The sequence below is a fragment of the Hypanus sabinus genome, chromosome 8, assembly GCF_030144855.1.
Source record: "Hypanus sabinus isolate sHypSab1 chromosome 8, sHypSab1.hap1, whole genome shotgun sequence".
Taxonomy (NCBI): domain Eukaryota; kingdom Metazoa; phylum Chordata; class Chondrichthyes; order Myliobatiformes; family Dasyatidae; genus Hypanus; species Hypanus sabinus.
The window spans coordinates 141056438-141078334 of record NC_082713.1 but is presented as its reverse complement, the minus strand read 5'-3'; the positions used below and the strand labels follow the sequence as shown (position 1 = coordinate 141078334).

Sequence of the window (21897 nt, the reverse complement as noted above, 5' to 3'; positions counted from 1 at the left end):
GTTGGCATGTACTTTAGCAAGAACCAGCAAGTGTGCATGGACTCCAGTGAAACCTCCTTTGTTGTGTTTCAGTAAAGATTTAAAATTGGCAATAAATGGAAGTGTACTGATGACTAACAAATGTCTACATTAGTGAACATAGATCAGAGAACAGTATAGTACAGGAACAGGGCCTTCAGCTCACAATGTCTGTGCTGACCATGATGCCAATTTAAGTTCATCCCCTCTCTCTGCACGTGGCCCTCAATTCTCTTCATGTCCATGTGCCTGTCTAAGTGCCTTTTAAATACTGTTTACTGTCTCCTTCTACCACTATTCCTGTCAGCATGTTCTAGAGTCCTACCACTATGTAAAAAATAACTTCCCTCACCAATCTCAATTAAACTTTCTTCCTCTACCATAAGTCTATAACTTATGTTTGTTAATAAACAAGATCCATAAGTCAGTTTTTGTGTCATTGTTGTACGCATATACTTGAAAGGTTGGAAGGAAAAAGCATAAACATCTTTATACATTCATTCTCCAGAGACTACTTTAATAACAAGGTTTTTAGGCTGCCCTGGTGCACTGTGTGCAGATGCCATTCTCCTTTTAAATTTTTCTCATGACTTTTCACATGTGGGAGTTACCCTCATCGTTCAGAGTGTTGACAGTAGTACAATTTGCTGTCTCACAGTGGCTAAATATAGTTGGTACTGGAAGCACAGGTTCGATCTCTCTCTTAACAAATTTGAAAATCATTATGCCTCTACTTTTTTGGACCTTCATGGAATATCTGAAGTGGATTTGGGTATTTTGAAATAAATATCCTTAAGGTTTCACTAATGAGGCCCTCCGTTGGTCAGGGCCAACCATGGGTATCATGTCCTAGCTGTCTACGTGATATGCAAAGCCAGTATACAACCCAGGGCAGTACGATATGGAGAGCAAGCTGTTGCCCATGTAGCAGGCTGCATACAGCTGATGAATCCAAAGGAATGGCAGAGACCAATACAGTTTGGCACCAGCTGTGTCAAAAGAGTTGCCAGTCAGCATTGACCCCAACTCCAGCTTTTTCCTTTGGGTATACTCCCAAAGCCTTCCCCATAAATGGGCCTCGCCACAAGGCAGTGGAGGTTTGAGATCAGAGTTTTCCTTCTCCTAAATGAGCTGCTAACCATGGCTGATGATCCCCATTTGCCTGAAGCAACTGGTTTTAAGGCACTGGAAACCTGCCCTTACCTCTCTTTCTGTCAGTAGAAACAGTTCCGCCAGGCTTAGTAGCTAAGCCACCTGGGAAGGCCATGAGCTGGACTTAGTTGCCAGAGGCTATTTGAGATGTGCACCATTGAGAGCATTTAATATGTAGTGGGAGCTTATCCCCCACTAACTCCGCTGGCTATAACAATAGTAAGGATCTACAGTAGGGCTCACTTACTGGCAAGTAAAAAGATACATGTCCTTAGCTGAAATAAGCCATACACATTTCAACAGAATACAAAGATTAGTAAGGCTGAAGAATTTATCATGAAATTTGGGTGTGTATGTGATATTTTACAAGATTAAATATCATTGGCATTTCCTGAGAGTGGACTTCTGAGATCAGTGGTTTACCTTCTCTGCTTAAGATCATAAGACCATAAGATATAGGAGCAGAAGCAGGCCATTCAGCCCATCAAGTCTGCTGCGCCATTCAATCATGGGCTGATTCATCCCCACTCCTCTGCCTTCTCCCCATACCCTTTTATGCCCTGGCTAGTCATACAGTAGAATCCTTCATAAGTGAACAGGAAACAATAATTCTTCGTGTGGCTACATGTGTGCTTCTCTGGTCTTTTGAAAAGCAAACTCGTACACACTCAAATGTTATGAATTTAACTGTAAAACAACAAATTGATTTATTTTATGTGAATATGTGAAGATATATGATATAAATGTCAATTTGTGTTGGAAACATCTTCCTGTTAACAAGGAGACTAAACTTCCTGGGATGTACTACTTCTAACAAAAAAGATGTATTCATTTCCACTTCAAATCCTTTATTACTTTATTTGCTGATGTTCCACTCTCAACTTGCTCAGGAAACAAAGGCTTGCTCTTTAATGCTGACCCAACTCTTATCTCAGCTGAACTGCTGAGCACCTACTTAAGTTCACTCTTCATCTGCTAGATATCTCACAGTATTCAATTAGGTGGCTCATCATAACATCAGAAGAGCATAAGATTGCAAGATATAGGGGCAGAATTAAGCTCATCCAGTGATTGTGTCTGCTCTGGCAATCAATCATGGCTGATTTTTAAATTCTCATTTTCCCACCTTCTCCTTATTACCCTTAACCCCATTTGCCAATGAAGAACCTATCAATCTCTGCCTTAACCCAGTGACTTGGCTTTCACCACCCTCAGTGGCAATTAATTCCTCAGATTCACTTTCATCCTCTGGAGGAAATACCTCCTCACCTCAGGTTTAAAGTCCCTTTATTCTGAGGCGTGTCCTACTGCTCTACCAGTGGAAATGTCCTCTTCTTGTTCACTCTATCAAGGCCTTAAATTTTAAGTAGGTTTCAGTGAGATACGCTTTAATCTCCTAAATGGCATCTAGTACAGGCTCAGGACCATTAAACACTCCTCGTATGTTAAGCCATCACCTCCTCAATCATAATTGCTGATGTGCTCCCTTCGTCCACCGTCAACTCTGCTCTCAAACGCATCTCTCCCATTTCCTGCACATCTGCCCTCACCCCATCCACCTGCCACTCACTCGGGATAGGGTTGCCCTTGTCCTTACCTACCACCCCACCAGCCTCCAGGTCCAACATATAATTCTCCGTAACTTCCGCCACCTCCAACGGGATCCCACTACCAAACACATTTTTCCCTTCCCCCCTTTCTGCTTTTCGCAGGGATCGCTCCCTACGCGACTCCCTTGTCCACTCGTCCCCCCCATCCCTTCCCACCGATCTCCCTCCTGGCACTTATCCTTGTAAATGGAACAAGTGCTACACTTCCTCCCTCACCACCATTCAGGGCCCCAGACAGTCCTTCCAGGTGAGGCGACACTTCACTTGTGAGTCGGCTGGTGTGGTATACTGTGTCTGGTGCTCCCGGTGTGGCCTTTTATATATTGGCGAGACCCGACGCAGACTGGGAGACCGTTTTGTGGGACACCTACGCTCGGTCCGCCAGAAAAAGCAGGATCTCCCAGTGGCCACACATTTTAATTCCACATCCCATTCCCATTCTGATATGTCTATCCATGGCCTCCTCTATTGTCAAAATGAATCCAAACTCAGGTTAGAGGAACAACACCTTATATACAGGCTGGGAGCCTCCAAACTGATGGCATGAACATTGACTTCTCTAACTTCTGTTAATGTCCCTCCTCCCCTTCTTACCCCATCCCTGACATACTTAGTTGTTTGCCTGCTCTCCATCTCCCTCTGGTGCTCCCCCCCACCCCCGCTTTCTTTCTCCTGAGGCCTCCCGTCCCATGATCCTTTCCCTTCTCCAGCTCTGTATCACTTTCGCCAATCACCTTTCCAGCTCTTAGCTTCACCCCACCCACTCTGGTCTACTCCTATCATTTCGCATTTCCCCCTCCCTCCTCTTCTTTCAAATCTCTTAGTAGCTTTCCTTTCGGTTAGTCCTGACGAAGGGTCTCGCCTGAAATGTCGACATCGCTTCTCCCTATAGATGCTGCCTAGCCTGCTGTGTTCTACCAGCATTTTGTGTGTTGTTGTTTGAATTTCCAGCATCTGCAGATTTCCTCGTGTTTGTGCTTTTAATGTTGATTTGTGCTAAAATGTTAGTCCCCATTCTACTATTCCCTGCTTTGTTCAAAAGAATGGAGTTGGTTTTGCCAGTATTCATTTTCAGCTGGGTGGACTGGAGCAACAATACACTGCCTTGGCTGGGGATTGAACTCATGGCCTTTAAATTACTAGTCCAACACCTTAACCATTTGGCCACATGTCACAACATTACTATTCCCTTCATCTAGCTAGCCATAATATTGAAATATAACACTGATGTTTTTACAATTCCTGAGTGGCTGGTAATTATAAAAGAAAATGTAAAAGGATTTTTAAACACGTTAGTAAAAGATGGATGAAAATTCTATGGTTAATTAGAGACAATAAAGAATACCTTGGAGCCTGGAACATGGAAGTATGGCACTGATACTAATTAAGTATTTGCCTTAGTTGTAACAGAAAGTTCTGATAATCAAAATGAAATGATGAAAAATGAGAAACAGAACATTAGATACAAGACTGCAGGTAGGGAAATGACTTTGAACCCAGAAGTAGAAAGAGAACCATGCCCTGCTTGGGGGGGTGGGGGGTGGAGGGTGCATTTTAAAATGATGGCAGAAAATTTTCATAAATGTTTGGGAATGGAAACCATATCAACATACTTAATTGTAACAAGACAGAAGCACAAATGGATGATTACTAAATTTTATTCAAGAAAGAAGAAAATAAACTGAATTATTAGAAGCTTTGACTTAATGATAACAGTGACCTTTAATACAGAAACAGGACAATATTTGCTGAGGAAACAATTGGTAATTATGTTTGGCCAATATAGATTTAAGAAAAGTGAGATATGTCTGTGATGCACCATCAATAACTCACACTGAGACGTAGGCGAGATATCGGCTTTTATTGACTGGAAGAAGGAACCAGGAGTGAGTGTCTATCATACAAGGTCCTGGAGACTGAGGCCGATCTTCAGGCCGCAGGTCTCCTTTATACAGGGGCCTGTGGGAGGAGCCACAGGAGCAGTCAGCAGGGGCGTGTCCCGACAGGCACATAGTTCACCACAGTCTGACAAACCAAACTGAACTTCTGTTGACAAAATTGTTTTGTGTTGATAAAGGAAATCTAATAGCTGTCCAAGGAAGATATTCAAGATTTATTTGTTTTGACGGTCTGAGAATGTTGATAAATTTAAGGTACACTGTGATAAAGAGAACATGAAATTATGTATAAAATTTGGCTAAAGAACAATATTAATATAATTCTTTAATAAACATTTTTCTGACTAGACTGGAGTGGTTGCAAACCAATGGTGTAACTCTCAGAGAATAGAAATTGAATTCAGATATAGTGTAATAGATGGTAATTCAAAGTGCAATAAGAACGCTAAGGGTATTTAAACAAATTTTAGTTTCTAGTACTTTGATTTAGTTTAAAGTCAAATCAGTATTATCTCAGATTCCTTGACAAACGATGTAAAGCTAGTATTGTTCTGGATGAAATGACTTCAACGACTGAAGGAATGCATTAAATAAAAGTGCCCCTCACCTTGAAACACAAGATATTTGTATAGGTGAACAACATTCAACATGCCTGTGTTGATATTTTCAGAGTAATGCCTTGCATATGACAACCTTTCATTGCTGTTCCCTTATATAAACATTATCCACCTGAATTTGAACTACATTGATTGACAAAAGTGGCATAATTGATGCCAAAAAATAACATAAACAGCGGATATATTTTACTGTCAATTGTTATTGTTGTTTTCCTTATTCAGATCCATTTAAAATAATAGATTTGCAATGCAGAATTTAATAGAAAATTAATAAAATGCAATAGAACAACTTAAGAAAAAGTTACTCAACCAGAAGCTATCTAAAGTAAAGCAAACTCAGAGAAATTAAATCTGTTAAGAAAGCAACATCATTGGTGTTCACCTTGTTTTGTTTTATTTTTTATAGAATTAAATGTAAGTATCATTTAAAGATACAATGGGAGAGAGATTATCTGGTCACTCAGGTGGAGTGATGGCAAATGGAATTTAATCCCGGCAAGCGCGATGGATTGCATTTGAGAGGTCAAATTCTGTTAGTACATGCTGTGCAAATACATAGCGCGTACCTGCTGAAAATAGTAACGTGTAGAAGGTGGATGGGATAGTGAAAAAGGCATTTAGTATGCCCACTTTAAGAGATTGAGATACTAAGTTGGGTCTTCATGCTGTAGTTGTACAAGACATTGTTTAGACTGTATTTACACCACCCTGAACTACTCTGGTCACAACACTACGGGAAGAATGTGGTAACATTAGCGAGAGTGCGGAGAAGATTTACCCAGATGTTGTCTGCAATGGAGGAGTGTAGTTTAAGGGAGAGACTGGATCGATTAGATTTAGTCTACCTGGAATGTAGGAGACTGAAGGGTGTCAAAATTATTGTAGCTAGGATAGATAGTCAGAATGCTGTTCCTAGGGCAGGGTGTCTAAAACTAGAGAACACAGGTTTAAGATGAGTAAGGTGAAATTTGAAAGAGATCTGAGAGGAAAGTTTTTTACACAGGGGTTGGTGTTTATATGGAATGAGCTTTCGGGGGAGGTAGCAGGGACGGATGCAATTGCCAAGTTTAAAAGGCATTTGGACAGATACTTGGATAAGCAAGGAGTAGGGGGATATGGCAGGCAAATAGGATTCGTGTCAATAGGCACTGTAGTTAGCATGGATAAGGGAGACCATCAACATCTGTTTCAGTGCTGTACTTTCTGTGAATTGGTGGACCTAATGTGAAACAGTAGCAGATTCAGATAAATAATGCAGGAACTGAATGTCTTGGAATCCAACACATTTTTCATTCCACTGCAAGGTCAGCTTTAAAATATGCTTTGGTCATTACATTTCAATTTTAGATCTGGGAAAACCTTTTGCCATTGGTGGAAATGTTTAAAAATTCAATTTGACTTGTGTTATGCTGCATGTTATATAAAATCTTCAGACTACAAGAATGGGTGACTTGACACTAAAGATTGTCTAGCTCTGTAGAAAAAATGTATATTAAACATTTCTAGGCACCATTCCAAAAATTACTCTAGCCATCGTGGTTAGCAAGACGAGATTTTATGAACAATATTTTTTTCCCAATTAGATTGCTTTTACCATGGCTAAATTTTACCAGGTGCCGCACATGAGGCTGCTTACCAAGTTAAGAGCTCATGGAAAGTTACTAGCATGGTTAGAGCATTGCTTAATTGGTAGGAGGCAGCGAGTGGGAATAAAAGGATCCTTTTCTGGTTAGCTACCAGTGACTAGTGGTGTTCCGCAGGGGTCGGTGTTGGGACCACTTCTTTATGTGCTGTATGTAAATGATTTAGATGATGGAATAGATGGCTTTGTTGCCAAGTTTGCAGATGATATGAAGATTGGTGGAGGGGCAGGTAGTGTTGAGGAAACAAGTAGGCTGCAGAAGGACTTAGACAGATTAGGAGAATGGGCAAGAAAGTGGCAAATGAAAAGCAATGTTGGAAAATACATGGTCATGCACTTTCATAGTAGAAATAAATATGCAGACTATTTTCTAAACGGGGAGAAAATCCAAAAGTCTGAGAGCCAAAGGAACTTGGGAGTCCTTATGCAGAACTCCCTAAAGGTTAACTTGATGGTTGAGTTGGTGGTGAGGAAGGCAAATGCAATGTTAGCATTCATTTCAATAGGTCTTGAATGCAAGTAGGTTATAAAGCACTGGTGAGGACTTACCTTGAGTATTGTGAACAGTTTTGGGCTCCTCATCAAAGAAAAAATGTACTGGCATTGGAGAGGGTCCAGAGGAGGTTCACAAGGATGATTCCAGGAATGAAAGGGCTATCATACGAGGAACATTTGATGGCTCCAGGTCTGTACTCACTGGAATTTAGAAGGATGAGGGGGGGATCTCATTGAAACCTTTTGAATGGTAAAAGGCCTAGAAAGAGTAGATGTGGAAAGGATGTTTCCCATGGTGGTGGAGTCTAGGACAAGAGGGCACAACATCAGGATAGATGGGCATCCATTTAAAACAGAGGTGTGGAGAAATTTCTTTAGCCAAGGGGTGGTGAATTTGTGAAATTTGTTACACAGGAAGCTGTGGAGGCCAGGTCATTGGGTGTACTTAAGGCAGAGCTTGATTGGTTTTGATCGGACATGGCATCAAAGGTTATGAGGAGAATGCAGGGGAATGAGGCTGAGGAGGGGGAAAAAAGAGCAGCCATGATTGAAGGGCAGAGCAGACTCGGTGAGCCAAATGGCCTAATTCTGCTTCTACATTTTATGGTCTTATACTCTAACTGTCTGTGAATGAATTCTGCATTGAATATTACAGCAAAGACAATATTCAACTTAAAACATTACATCTTACTAGTCATGTTATCTACAACTAATTTCAAAATTGGGCCAGCTCCCCACTTCCTCTTCCATCTTTTCCGCCTTGCTTTGTCTTCTTTCCTCTTTCTTCTCACTCTCTTCTTTATACTCAATACACAGGCTGGAGGATCCTCACTTGCAAAACGTCAGGGTAAATCTTCCTTTCAGAAAGATTCTTTTCACTTTCAAAATGCATCTCTCATTTCTTCTAACCAGAGGTATGGTTTTCTAAAGTAATGTTGCAGGGCAACACCATCCCCCATCAATTAACATCTAATTGCCCTCAGCACCCTCCAGTATAGACTGGAGTCACAAGGAAAAATGGATGTCAAATGTCAGTGGATGTATTCCATCTTATCATTATGTTCTTGATTTGTCAGTGGTTTGTCCCTCTGAAACTGGTCCTTTTGCAGGGAACTGACCTAAAATGTCAAAATTCCCTTTCCCTTCACAGGGTATCTTGTTTCTCCTCTTATTTAATTTCTTGCTTTGCAGATCAATATATGGGCCAGCTGGAATATTCAAAAATATATAAAGCCTGTTGGTTTAAAAAGAGATCAGAATTTTGTGCTTCATAAAGCTCCTTTCACACTAGTTAACAAATGGTTCACATAACTGTTGGCTTTGTTTATCATTTATGCCATCTGTTTGAAAAGAACGGTTTTTATTCAGTAAGATTAACTTACATATTCACATCACACACAAATTTCTACATCACCATAGGCAGAGGCCTGAATAATTGTCATTGATGTGTTCTCAATCCTAGGGGGGGATTGGGTAGTCACTAGTGGTGGATGGCATGTGGAGAAGGGGTGCAGGGTGAGTAGAATGAGTAGAGAAATAAAACAATTAACATTATCTTGCAGGCTGAAATTAATTTCCAAATTATTACAGTAGCTATCGAAAACTTTTCACTTTACAATGAAGTTCAGCTGCAAATGATGTAATGAACTAAATATAGCATTGAAATTGTATATTTCTCAAATTTCCTCTATTTTGGCCTGGATTTCTGCTTGCATTGTAAAAATCACATATTTTGCAGATAACTGAGATCTTGAACCTATTTTAAGATTATAGAAACATAGAAGCATAGAAAATAGGTGCAGGAGTAGGCCATTCGGCCCTTCGAGCCTGCACCGCCATTCAGTATGATCATGGCTGATCATCCAACTCAGAACCCTGTACCTGCTTTCTCTCCATACCCCCTAATCCCTTTAGCTACAAGGACCATATCTAACTTCCTCTTAAATATAGCCAATGAACCGGCCTCAACTGTTTCCTGTGGCAGAGAATGCCACAGAATTGTAAGTTTGATTTAAACCAAAAATATGGAATTTGCTTCAAAGTAAGTGAGACCTGAAAAGATGCCTAGGATGAGCTGACCAAAACAGGCTATATAATCTTAAATTACAACTCTTGGTTCTGTCATGTGATAATTCACTTCTTTTGTTTTTTTTCATGAACACTTTCCCAATTGGTGTTGAAATACTAGATAATCTAGATATCACTGAGAATGGTAAAAATAACATCCTTTTTACAAAACAAAGTTTCTTCACCAGTTCTGATTCAGTCTATGCTTAAGTCTCTTTTCCTCCACTAATGTCTCCAAAAGCCCATGACAATATTTAGATAATTTCACAATTGTGATATGCCATTAAAACCTGACAGGTGCATGTCTAATTTCCGTGCCAAGTGTCCATAGAAAAGACACATGAACTCCAAGGCTGTGTTGCAAGGTTGTTGCCTTCTGTCTTTTTTCAGCTAGCTTCTTAGCATTGTGACACTCAGTTCACAGTGCACAAGTTGCAGAGCCGATCTGTCAGCAGTTACCAACCCTCACACCTCCCCACTAATCCTTGATACCATAGCCCTCTTCAAATATGAAGCTCCTTCTCCTACACAAAGCCACTATTTTTGGACATGGGCAATTACACCCATGCACTACGGATTTAGTTCTCCATTCTTATCCTAGATTCTTATTCAGTAACACCACAGTTTGAGGTAAATTAACGCTTAAATATTTCCCAATCAGAAAATCATCACTACATGCTGCATATTTACACTACACGCTGCATCTGCAAAGGAAACAGAATTATGAAGGACCCCATGCACCCCTCATACAATCTCTTCTCCCTCCTGCCATCTGGGAAAAGGCTCCAAAGCATTCGGGTTCTCACGACCAGCCTATACAACAGTTTCTTCCCCCAAGCTATCAGACTCCTCAATACCCAGAGCCTGGACTGACACCTTGCCCTACTGTCCTGTTTATTATTTATTGTAATGCCAGTACTGTTTTGTGCACTTTATGCAGTCCAGTGTAGATCTGTAGTCTAGTGTAACTTTCTCTGTGTTTTTTTTTATTACGTAGTTCAGTCTAGTTTTTTTGTACTGTGTCATGTAACACTATGGTCCTGAAAAACATTGTCTCATTTTTACAATGTACTGTACCAGCAGTTATGGTCGAAATGACAATAAAAGTTGACCTGACTTGACTTGACTAAGATGATAAAACTCCGAGATCATCCACTCAGCTGAAATAAGACTTTAGATATAAATGTTAAACCCATTATACAGTGAATGTGGATATTCTATCTCTCTGAACAATGTTCACCCCATATGAAGTGCCAGGTGAAAGAATTGCTTTGGAAAAATTTGAAAGATTAGCTTCATTTATCTCATGTACATTGAAACATAGTGAAATATGTCTTTTGTGTCAAATCAAATCAACGAGGATTGTGCTGGGCAGCCTGCAAGGGCACCAACATAGCATGCCCACAATTCACTAACCCTCACCGTACATCTTTGGAATGTGGGAGGAAACCGAAAAAGCTGGAGAAAACCCATGCGGTCAAGGGGAGAACATACAAACCCCTTAGAGACAGTGGGAGGAATCAAACCCCGATTGCTGACCACTGTAAAGGGAAGCATTAGCCACTACACTATCATGCTGCCAGTAATATCTGTATCAAACTGCAGACCTGCTCGCTTTCTGCTGGGCATTTACACATGGTGATCAGGTGAACACGTTGCAAAACTCTACATAGCCATTAGTAACTTCAGGTTAAGCACGCTGGACATTTTCCACTAAATATCAGTAAAGTTGTACAGAAAATCAAGGAAAAATATTTTTGCAGAGAATTTATTGGTATATTAAGAAGCAAGCTAGATTTAAAGGAATTCAATGGATTCCAGTGTTCTTGTGCTTTGAAGAAGGGGACAATGACATGAAGAAATAAAGAAAGGAAAGTGGAGAGTACATTGATATGTACACCCAGCCTGCACTGCAGAGAATAGAGGACATAGCCTTTCATCTCCCCTAAAGGCAGCGTGTTGAGAAGGCTGCATTTCCCTACTTAAACTGCGAAGGATATTGTTCAGCTGTTGGAACCTGACTTGCAAGTTTCTTCCTCCCGTATCATTGCCTGGTCAGCAGCTGTGTAAATGACAATGGATCTTAACCTTTGTGCAATGTGACACTTCCTGCTTCTTGCTGATGCCATGAGGCTGCACTGATCTTGGGGGCTATATCACAGCTGCTTCTCCTGGCACAGTCTGTTCCACATTGTGTGTGTGTGTGTGTGTGTGTGTGTGTGTGTGTGTGTGTGTGTGTGTGTGTGTGTGTGTGTGTGTGTGTGTGAGAGTGTGTGTGTGTGTGTGTGTGTGTGTGTGTGTGTGTGAGTGTGTGTGTGTGTGTGTGTGTGTGTGTGTGTGTGTGTGTGTGTTCCTTCATCTGTTCCACCACTTTGAGCTTTCTATCACATCTGGTGCAAGCCACTTGTTTGCTTGTAATTCCCTCCCAGCTCCTCTTCTCTGTGATTCATTCATAGTATCCCTTCTGTCTGGGAAATGCCATTCTTTTCTCAATGGACCTGGTATAGGTATCTTTAGTAAGTGCCGAAGACTTTGCGACCAGTCTTCACACTCACTGATGATGCTGGTGAGTACAACATTCACAAGGAATGATTTGCCATCAGCAGCATAGTAGCACAGCTATTGCCTCACAGTACCAGTAACCTGACTGGTGCTATGTATGTGGAGTTATCACACCTGCTTTGTTTTACATCCTTCCACATGTGAAAAATGTGGAAAAGAATAGATGCTAAGAACCTATGTGGGTTGATAGGGTTATTCTGAGGATGGGATGGATTCAATGGGCTGAATGGACTCTTTCAACATAGTGAAAAATGAGAGAAAGCCTACAAAGTATTGTCCCACTTTAGACATCGAAAACAGTTTACATTGAAATCAGTTTTATTTGTTCTTTTATCCTTGAAACCTTTGTTGTTTTGATTTTTCTCATTTCAATCTCCCCAAGAATCATTTTCAATGCACAATTTTCCCTGCCCCTGCAAGTAGATTTGCAAACAGCCCAGCAATGAATTCTGGAATGATTCGAACTTCCACGTTGTCACCCAGTTGTGAATAAAATTCCAGCTGAGGTTGGACGAAGATGGGAGATGAACAGACAGTTTTACAGATCAAAAAGCAAAATAAAAGTGCAGACATTATCAATCTGAAAATGCTGGGAATATTTGGCAGGGCAGACAGCATCTGTGGGAGGGAAACAGACTCAATACATTATTAGCCGAATGATCAGAACTTGAAAAAGTTAAGAGATCTGGCATGTTTTAGTGTGTCAGCCATGGAGAGACTGAATGACACAAATGGTGTTGGTGGCAGCTGAGGGCGTGGTGTAGACAGCTGATCTGACTGGAGGAGGTGTAGGCAGGGAAAAGAATGAGAACAGAGGAGAAAATGAAAAATAAAATCATCTTGGAGCCAGCACTGATGCAAAAATATTGCATCTCACTTTTCTCACTTTTTTCCTCCAGTGGCTAAACAATTTCTCTAACAGCTGGACTGAAGAGGCATATTGCCTACATACTGTTTCTTAAATATCAGTTTTCCAAACAATATCGACTTTCACCAGTTTGAAATAACCTTGGTGCCAGTATCCACTGTCCTTGAGACTGAAACCTGCAGGTTCTGTAACCAGGAAACCGGGCTTCACATGGTCTGCATATCTTTCAACAAGGTTTGATTAGGTATCCAGAAAGTTCAAAAGGATTAATAACAGCAAAGTAGAGTCATAGAACAGTACTGCATGGACGCAGCCCTTTGGCTCAATGAGTGTATGCTGAGCACAGTGCCCACACAGCTGGTCCTAATTTTCTGCATTCAGCCCTCTAAGTCCTGCCCTCCATGTACCTATCCAAGTGTTCTTAAACGGTACTATTGTAACCACCTTTTCTGGCAGGTCATTCCGTATACTCAAGATCCTCCGCATGAAAAAACTGACCCTTAGGTCTCCTGTAAGTCTTTCCCCTTCACCCTAAATCTTTGCCCACAAGCTTTGGCCTCCTGGGGAAGAGACTGTTACCATCCAGCTTACCTGTGCCTCTCGCAATGTTATACATTTATACATTTATGCCTTTCATTCTTCAAAGTTTCAAGTAATAAAGACCTAACCTGACCAACCTCTCTGTGTAGCTCAGACCCTCTAGTCAGCAACACTCTTGTAAATCTTTACTGCACTCTTTCTGGTTTAACTACATCTTTTTAATAACAGGAAGACCAGAATTGTACCAGTACTCCAACCCCAGCCTCAATATTGACTTATACAACTGCAGCCTATTGTCCCAACACCTACACTCAGTGCTTTGACTGATGAAGGCCAATGTGCTGAATGCCTTTTCTCTATTCTGTCTACCTGTAACATCATTTCCAATTATCTATACCTGTACTCCTGAGCCCATCTGTTCCATTATGCTCCCTAGTGTCCTGTGTTTAATAGTATTAATCCTATGTTGGTGTGACTTTCAAACATGGACCACATCACAGTGATGTGTATTGAAACTTATTTGCCAGTCCTTGGTCCAGTTTCCTAACTGATCAAAGGCCTGGTGATTTCTCCACCTCAATGGGCTATAAGAATACAAATATTTCCTCCCTGGAAATATAAATTTCCTCTGAAACATTTTCTCTTGTTTTCCTTATCTCTTGAGCAACCTTGATTTTTCTCCTCAGTAAACACTGAAGAGAAGACATTGAGTAAGAATCCCATCCACCTCCTGCTGCTCAAGACGCAGGCAGCCCTACTGATCTCTAATGGAACCTAATTTCTCCCTAGCCACTCTTTTATTCTTAAGATAATCATGGAACCTTTTGAAATGTTCCTTTGCTTCTTAGATCCATCTCATGCCCTTCTGATTTCCTCTTAAGAAGGTTCTTAAACTTTTCTGGCAACAAGGTTTTCACTCAGTCCTGACCCCCAAAATCCAAGTATGCTTCCTTCTTTTTCTTAATCAGAGCCTCAATATCTCTTGTTAAAGGTTCCCTAAACCTGCCAGGTTTACCCTTCACCTTGGTAGGAATATCCTGCTCCTGGGCAGTTGATATCACACTCTTAGAAGCTCCCACTTGTCATTCATTTCTTTCCCTTCAAGTTGGTTCATCCAACTGGCCTCTGCTAGGTCCTGACTAATTCCCCCAGCGTTAGCCCGACTCCGGTTACATACCTAATCTTTGGACCTGTGCTGTCCTTTCTCATTACTATCTTGAAATTAATAGAATATGATCGCTAGAGCCGAAGTATAGAACCAGAGTCATTCCAGTGCCACATATAAAATTCGGCTTATGTTTATATAAAATCAACCGACTGCACTGTCAAACTGTATCCTGGGTTTAAACCATCGTTTTTTTTTCTCACTGTGTCTCAGGAATGGATCCTTTTGGGCATGTTCTCAGTTTAATCTCAGGCTAGTATGAAGAATAAGGTGAGGAGAGGGCACACTATAATCAAAGCTAATTGTTTAATGAGAAGGCTGGATAACATAAACCTTGTGTTCAGAACAGTCACCAAAGGTACTGGGCTGAGCAATTTTCATTTATTTATTGGATATATACTTTGTGGCAGGGTTTATGTCCCATCCCTGATAGCCATTGAGAATATTGTGGGGAATCATCTTTCTGCTGCTGGTTAGCGAAAGTAGAGTATAATTTTCAGAGGGGTTAAGAGCTTGAGCCAGTAATGATGAAGGAACAACAATAAAGAATGACCTCCAGCACCTGCTACTGTGTACTTGGAGGAATGTTACAGACAGTGATATTCCCATGAATATTGTGCCCTCATCCTCACATTTGTAGTGTCTGTAGGTTAAGAAATTCTGTCAAAGAAATCATGGTGAGTTGCTGCAGAGTATCACCTAGTGGTGCACACTACAGATGTCATACACCTGTGGTGGAGAAACTGAATGTTTAGGATGGTGGATAAGATCCCAGTCACCTACTTTGTCCTTGGTAATATTGCGTTTCTGCAGCATCGTTGGACCTGCACCCAAATGGCCAAGTGGAGAGCCTGCCATCATGTGCTTTTGTGGTCTGTTTTTTTTTTGTAGAAAGGGGTTGGAGAGTCAGCAGGTTTGGAGGTAGCAATGCCAATGTATTCACCAAAGTGGAAATGGCTAGATGTTCTCATGATGGATTCGGTTAGTGCATGGTACTTGAACCAAGTGCGTGTTTTTCCACTCATCAGCCCAAGTCTGATTGTTTTCCAGATCTTCCTGTATGCATGCTGGAAACTGTTTCTTTATCTGAGGATTAGCAAATTGAAGTAAACAATATCCCCTTTGATGTCATGATGAAGGGAAGGTCATTGAAGAAAGAGCTGAAAAGATTTGGGTATTGGACATTGGTTCAAAAAACTTCAACACTGATGTCCTGGGGCAGTGATCTCGTCCATTTTCTTTGTGCAAAATATTATTCCATCCAGTGTAGAGCTCCACCTGTCCAAATTTCTGTTAATTTCCGTTTTTATGGCCTCTTTGATGCTACACTGGGTCACACCTAGCTTCATATCTAGGGCAAACATTCACATCTTACACCTTAATCCAGCTGACTTGTCCATGTTTGGAACAGGACTGTTTTGATTTTTTGAATTGGTTAGCTTGGTTGAGCTCAGACTGCGTAATGATGAGTAAATTCGTAAACTGTTGCTTGATAATTCAGTTCAGGTTACTTGCCACCATTGGGCATTCTTGAATATTTTCCACATTGTTAAGTAAATGCCAATGTTGCATTCAGTTATTGATATTGTTTGGAAGGTTGGCTTTTGTTCTGGTGGGCACCTCAGGGAAAGGTTGAGATGGATCAATCACTCAACAGCTTTGTTTGAAGATTTTGCAGATAGTTCATCCTTGACCTTTACACATTTTTGCAAGCCCTGTTATTTTGAGCATGGGAATTTTCACAATACTCCCTACCCCCATTAGTTCTTTTGTTTGTAGCAGTATCTTGATGAGATGATTTCCTCTTTTGATTGTGGGATCACTAAAATCAATCTATGACAAATTGTTCCACAGTTTAACTTGTTTGTTGTTCTGCTACTTCATTTTAGGTACACTTAGTGCTACTCTTTGTATGCTCATCTGAGTGGAGGGCTTTAGTTGTCCTTTGTTGAATGGTCACACCAGCAAATCTGGTAATTGTGACACTAGGTGGCTGTGTAGTAGGGGAAGAGAGGCATGATCTTCAGTGAGTGAGTGGAGAATAAATGCAAGCAGCTGTTAAAATAGAAACTGAAAGCAATTTGTCTTGATTTATCTATTTTTCTTTTCAGGTACTCTTATCCTTCAGTACAGGTTATTTTGGATCTATGATCTTCAAGGTTCCACCACTGCAGGTTTCCTTTTGCCATACTATTTGAATCTGATGTAGGTGAGCAGGCAGGCTATAACTAGCCATCAACTCTATTGTCTTGGCATGATCGACCTACTAGGTAGTAGAAGGCAAATTAGGTGGTCTTTATTCACCCGGCAATTTCCACATTCTAAAATTATTACTTTGATCAGATGAATATGCACTTTTATAATTTGCAATGACCCAAATTGAACTGGTGTGACAGAACTTATTTTGTGTATATTCTGTGGTCCAAAATCTCCACTCCAGCAACAAATTGGTTTCCTGATGCTCTCCCAGTCTATTGCTGTGTTTAGCCATACTTTCAGATTATCAACCTGAAATGTTCACTTTGTTTCTCTCTCCATAGATGCTGCCTGACTTGCTGAGTATATAAAGTATTTTCTATATCTGTTTCTATTTCAGGGTTCTAGCAGCTCCAGTTCTTTCTTTTTCTTGCTTTTTCTTTGTTCATTAAAGTCTGTTTTTTTTTTACAATTTTCAATGATTCCAATGTCTTTTTTTTTCCGTTTTGTTTAACAAGAATTCTATTTGGACAATGCCAGTGGGAATGCTAATAAACAATGCCTCCATTCAGTTCCATGGCAACACAATTTCAGGGCAAAAAGCTTTGTGAAATTTCTCTGTGATATCAGATATTTAGTTGATTTCATATCCACTGAACTATGGGGAGATGCTTTGATTTAATTTTTGCTTTTTCTCCTTAGTCCCATACCTTCATACTTGGAGCTCTTGGCACTGGGTTAGATATATTATTAGCTCTCTTATTCTCATTTTCTCCCTCTCTGTTGAGTTTGATTGATGTTACTTCTAGAAAATGTGTAACTTCCAAAGAAACACAGGTAGTGTATTTGGGTAGGCAACAAAGCTTAATTAGGAGATGGATTTTACGCTTTATCCTGCAGAAATAGAGAGCACATGGAGATCTTTATGAAAAGCAACATGGAAACTGGAACAGACGAATGTGAAACTGTTAATGGTGGAACAAAAAAAACAAGAGATGCCAGTAATGGAAAAATGCAGATTCTAAGAGGGCTGGAGAAAGTTGCAAACAGAAATAGCTTATTGATGTTGTAGCTTCTTTTTTCGTGTTAGGAAAGTACTAATTGGCTAAATGTTTGGGTCACAGCTGAGCTGATCTTTCTTCCAAGTCCTTTGGTGAGTGCAGATAGGCTGCCAATCTCAGCAGCACACTTCTCCACAGCCTGTAACTTTCCACCAGCACCTCCCCATCAATAAGGGATGGCAATAAATGCCAGTAATGTGCATAAACAAGGAATAAATTTCAAGTAAGACATGATTATATTAATGGCAAAAGCTGAAGGCATTTATAATATTGGACAGCAGCTGTACTGTTGTCTCTACCACAAAAGCCCATTTAATAATGACCAGAAAACAGTAAGTGTCTGATAAAATTCTCTGATGCTCTTTGTGCATTTTAATTTTCCTAATGTTCTGAGAGGCGATGTCTTAGTGGGATAAGAGAGATGGATTGATAATAGGTGAAACTGAGATGACGTGGCCTCGAAATTCTAGTGAAGTAGAGGGGGAATGTCATAGTGAACCTGGAAGTGAAAAAAAGGGTAAATACAGAATTTACCAGCAGCATCTAATGAGAATACTGTATTAAAAAAAAACAAGAGTGGATTGTTTTCTTTCATAAGTTTTAGAGGGCATCAGCTCACGCCTTTCTTACATTTCTGTTAGCTAAATCTGTTCTCAAAGCATTTACAATTAATCCTTAATTTTCAAAAGAATAATAAGCAGACTTTGAAATATACTCAGCCATCACTGTATGGAAAAATCTGTTTGGTATATGTACTGTATCCAACTGTAAAATAAGATTCATCATTAACAAAAGGTTCCAGTCAACATTAGGTTGTTGGCTTTAAAATTCCCTTAATAAACAATTGACAGATTCAAATACCACTATCAAAATGATAGTCACATTTCTACTTCATTCAAAATTCTCCCCCAGATCACATGAACAAGCTCCATTTATTCATCTCGCATCAAGTGAATTATATATATATTTTTTCACTGATGTAAGACCCATTTACAGAAGGAAAGGTTTTAGACCAGACACCCTTGATTACATAATCACAGTGACACAGTTTATTGCTGCCTAATTTGATGGTTGCCTAGTGTGGTATTGAAATGACAATGTAAGAACCTGAACTTGCAACAAATGATTTGTCAGCAGATGTTCCTTTGAGCAACAAACCTCAAGGACTCAGGATAAATAGTGGCAAATATGTAAACAGAAACCAATCCTTCCACGCACCCTCAAGCTGGTGGTTGCAAGGGTACATTTTGTAGATTTCAAATGCAGTTAAGTCAGTAAGACCTATTTATTAATTCACCATGCTTCTGATTTTCAATATCTAGAACCAACAGGTAATGGAGGAGTGAAAGTGAAATATGAACATAGGTAAAAATTTATCTTTATATCGATAGTAGTAAGTAAGTTCATTATGATAATTTTCAATGACCCTGAATGAGAGAACAAAACTCACGGTGCATTCAGTTCTGTTGTAAGCTGCACAGATTGCCTGGGTAATAATTTGTAGAAGGCCATTGGCTCTGGCAAAGAATAGGAACCATGAGAGGAGGAAAAAAATGTAATGAGAAAAAAAGGAAAACAATGAGGCTTGAGGAAAGAACATAAGTTTCAAAATATATAGCTGATTTTGCCGAAAAAAACTAACATTGGCTGAATAAAGCTTGGATCCATTGATGCACAATTAAATACACAAATTGGCCCTGACTTATGGCAACTTATCAGATGGCTTGTGATGCTCCACAGACAACTTTGTGAAAGTAACACGTTTTATTTCCTTGTGCCTCTCCTGAACTTATTGTATTTATACATATAATTGTCATTTAAATTAATTGCAGAATATCAATTCTACCAACTGACAGTGCGACCAGCATTTCAACAATGTGACAAGTTTGAATAATTCCAATAAAACTCCTTGGAACACAAAGGAGTGAATTTTGGGCCCGTTGCTGCAGGGCAACATGTACCACTAAAAAAAACATATCCTTACCTGTAAGTACTTTGCAAAGCGTCACTTTGAAGATTTTGTAAAGATGTGGAAGAAGGTCTTGTGGTCGGATAAGTATAAAGTGGAACTCTTTGCCTCAGTGATATGTGTGATGTAAATCTAATACTCTAAGTCAGCCAGGTAACATCATCCCTACTGTAAAGTCTTATGGAGGCAGCATCATGCTATAGGGACACTTTTCAGCTGGAAATCTCATCACGATTGATGGGAAGATGAATGCTGCTAAATACAGAGAGATCCTGGATAAAAAAAACCTGCTAGCCTCTGCCGGAAATCTTAAATTGGGGAGGAAGTTGGTCTTTCAGCAGAACAACAACCGAAAGCACACTGTCAGAGCAACCATGGAGTGGCTTGAAATGAAGAAAATTGACGTCGTTGAATGGCTCAGTCAGAGTCCTGAATGAACATCTCTGGCAAAGCTTGAAAATTGCTGTCCACCATCACTCTCTAACTAACTTGGCACAGCTTGAGCAGTTATGCCAGAAGTAATTGGAAAATCTTGTTCCATCACGTTATGCAAAGCTAATTGAGAAATCCAAAAAGACTAGCTACGAAAGGTGGTTCAACTAAGTACTGAACAAAGGGGCCGAATACTTTTGAACTGCTGACGTTTCGGGTTTTGAATTTTTAGTTTTTCATGCTTTACTATTTCCCTTGTTTTTTGGGGGTTCTACTGTGAAAAAGGGAACACATGATTCACAAATAGAGATTCTCAGTTAAATTGATCAAAATGCCTGGTTGTAATATTTATGTGAACAAAGCGTTGGGGGCGGAATACTTTTTCAAGGCACTCCTAAGAAATCTGATGATTTTAAAACTTACTAATTTACAAATTCTTAACTCTGGTTTCGTACTTCCTTACCCATCATTTGGATGAAGACTCTAATGGGCAATATTTCCCAAAGAAGTTCCTTCATTTTGATGAGCTCCAAGTGCATACTGACAAGTTACCTGACCATGAGAGGGATGGAATTAGAGCCAATTCAGGTCTTCTTCTCATTTAATATTCAAACACTTTGTAGCAAGAACACAGAAATATAGTCTATCCATCTTTTTGTCTGACACTGATATTAATTGTTGTGTTCACACTGGGAGCATTGTACAGTGTGAGTTAAGTTACATTGGTCCAGTTTTCTATGAGTGGCTTTCAGCTTAGAAGTTCTGGAAGTGACAGGGTTTCTCTTCCTGCACCAAAATACAATGAGGTTGGTCACCAGTTTAATAGCAGCAAAGGAAGGTATTGATGCAGATCTATTTCAAGGGGATGGTATTCATTAAATAAATTCAGTTGGAGACCTATTTCCCAGAATTATGCATCCCTTCAATTTCATCCTCCCAAATCAATAAATTCCCCCCCCCCCCAAATGTGTTTGGAACCTCCTGAATCAATTTGTAATAACCAGTGTCAGTGTCTCTTTAAACTGCAGTTTCTTCAGCAATGGACTGTTATTTTTAGCAGAATGTAATATGTCAGTATGGTCAAGTTTATCCTGTTGCTGATTTAACAACCATGACTTCATTGTTGTACGTACATCTGCTTCCTGGCTGACAAGGATCTTAATCAGCTGTGTAAATCACTTCTATGCTCTCCTACCCTCAGTCAAATGGAAAATGATCACCATTACTGTGACAGTTGTCTGAAGGTTTCTTTGAGAAAATACATTGCTGGTTGAAATGTCGAAGATTATAGACTATTGTCCCTATAAATTACTCCAGACTGAACACTTAAGCAAAACCATGTCAAATTGATTTCCACAACCTGTCCCTGAATTTTACAAGAAAGGAAAATACAGCTGTAAAAATTCAGACCCACAGATGACTGAAGGAACTCATAAATGTCAGAGTCTGAGATTGCTTTTTGCCCTCCCAGCCACAAATATAATGCGCTTACTGGTGTCCATATTAAATACTCACAGGTCAAATAGACAGTAATATATCCTTTAATGTAACAAAGAATCTTAAACTTAACTTTGGAGCAACAGCTGCTGGGCAACAATCCTGACA

The 21897-nt window shown here is 40.0% G+C and overlaps 1 protein-coding gene across 21 annotated transcripts in view; it reads left to right on the top strand.

The window, feature by feature from the left end:
• LOC132398497 (ninjurin-2-like) overlaps positions 1–21897 on the top strand; it is a 304819-nt gene that overhangs the window by 91829 nt on the left and 191093 nt on the right. The gene's annotated exons all lie outside the window — the stretch shown is intronic.